The sequence below is a fragment of the Cryptotermes secundus genome, unplaced genomic scaffold (assembly GCF_002891405.2).
Source record: "Cryptotermes secundus unplaced genomic scaffold, Csec_1.0 scaffold17, whole genome shotgun sequence".
Classification (NCBI taxonomy): domain Eukaryota; kingdom Metazoa; phylum Arthropoda; class Insecta; order Blattodea; family Kalotermitidae; genus Cryptotermes; species Cryptotermes secundus.
Window position 1 is genome coordinate 1,188,293 of NW_019729207.1, and position 1,857 is coordinate 1,190,149.

The 1,857-nt window shown below is 45.4% G+C and overlaps 2 protein-coding genes across 7 annotated transcripts in view; one reads left to right on the top strand and one right to left on the bottom strand.

The window, feature by feature from the left end:
• The window catches only part of LOC111865352 (centaurin-gamma-1A), a 208,751-nt gene that overhangs the window by 152,980 nt on the left and 53,914 nt on the right, over positions 1-1,857 (top strand). The window lies entirely within an intron of this gene.
• Positions 1-1,857, bottom strand: part of LOC111865353 (clumping factor A) — a 16,577-nt gene that overhangs the window by 1,465 nt on the left and 13,255 nt on the right. The gene's annotated exons all lie outside the window — the stretch shown is intronic.

Consider the following 1,857-nt stretch of genomic DNA (forward strand, 5'->3'; position numbering starts at 1 on the left):
GTCTCACCACTCTGTATGCTTCCGCGGCCTGCTACAGGGATCGCTTTACTTAACCTCAACCCCATCTGTGAGCCGATTGTCTAGAAAATGTGGGAACCTCGACGTCTCACAACCCTATCGGTCTCCACGGCCTGTTACAGGGATAGTTTTGCCTTACCTCACCGCCATCTGTGAGCCGATTGTGTAGAAAATGTGGGAACCTCGACGTCTCACAACCCTATCGGTCTCCACGGCCTGTTACAGGGATAGTTTTGCCTTACCTCACCGCCATCTGTGAGCCGATTGTCTAGAAAATGTGGGTGCTTCGACGTCTCACAACCCTATGGGCCTCTACGGCCTCTTACAAGGATAGCTTTACTGGATACCTGTGATCTCTTGCACCAAGGAAAGGATGTACATATATTGGAGGTTTTGAGGTGGATGTTTATACGTAATATTCAAGTGACAGAGATGCATAATGAGGGTCATCCTAGTTTAAGGCATTCACCACCAAGCGGTTTTGATCATCAGATCACAGAATGAGATGGACAGGGTGTATAAAGGTGTACCGAAACTGAAGTAAAGACATTATTTGGGCGACCCAGGCGTAAATGGGGAATAATATTAAAATGGATCTTATGCAAATAGGATAGGGAACAGTATGGGGCTCTTTTGAACGCCGTAATTACCTAGCATTGTGGCTTCTTCGTATAGGGCAGGAAAGTTCATGGTCAGATGTGCGACCTTCTAGCTGTTCAAGAATGACACTATTCCGTTAATTAGTTTTTTAGTTATGCAAGAGGTCGAGGGGGCAGAAGTGGAGGAGTCTGTGTATGTGTGAATGAGGCCACTTTTAGCATGAGTCTCCATCTGGCCGGTTATCATAGCGGTAACGCGCTAGACTCGGTAATACAGAGGTTCTTCTCGCTTTGAAACTCTTCCACGACACCGGTGGGTTAGTCTGACGGAGGTTTTTCGTGGTTTCCGTCAGTCCCTCCAGGCGAATGCGGGGATAGTATCTGGGTTTGGTTGTCAGAATAACGTGTTTATATTGTGAAGTGTGCAGCCTAGACTTCATGTTGCTTGCGCACGTTTGAGCTTCCTCCCCTCCAACTCTGCTCATTGTAAGACACAAACGACTTAAGCAAGGCTTTCTAATTTTGAGCTTACTTTTCTCATTAAGTTAATTGGCGGAGCTCATCATACGTGGTGGCTCTGTCTGCCTTGACAAGCATCGTACCATGTTTGTGTTTGTCCCAGGCAAACATCAGAGTCCTGCATTTTGCGTGGTTACTTTGCAGTCCATGTCAGTGTCGAATGATGAATTGGGATTTGGAAGGAGTTGGACGTAGCCTCATTGAGGTACTGTTCCTATATCCGCCTGGAGCGAATGAGCAAAACCACGAAACCTTCATTGGGGATTACCGGTGGTGTCCTGCCAGAGATTCGAACCGAATACAAATATGCAGCGGCTACACCAGGTTTTTCTGATGCATTTTTTTTTTCGATTGAGGGAACATATTTGCTGTAAGGTCAATAATTTGAGTTTTGTGTGGGGCGCTGTGTGGAGATTGGTCTGAGACCCATGTGGGGCATCGAGCCGGTGCTCTCAACCTGAATTTTGCCCTCCGTCCAGTGGCGACAACTGGTGGTGGTGTAGCGAGTTACACATCACAGTTCACACATTTTTTTTTTGTGACTTGACGCTGCCCCGTAACTCAGAGTATACAGTAAACCCTAGTTAATCCGGATTAATTGGGGAGTAAGCTACAAAGGGTAGCCCTGAAAGACAAAAAAAAAACTTAGAAAACAAATAATTGGGAAATTTAATAATGTAGGCAGTAGTGATGAAAGAAATATATATATATATATATATAT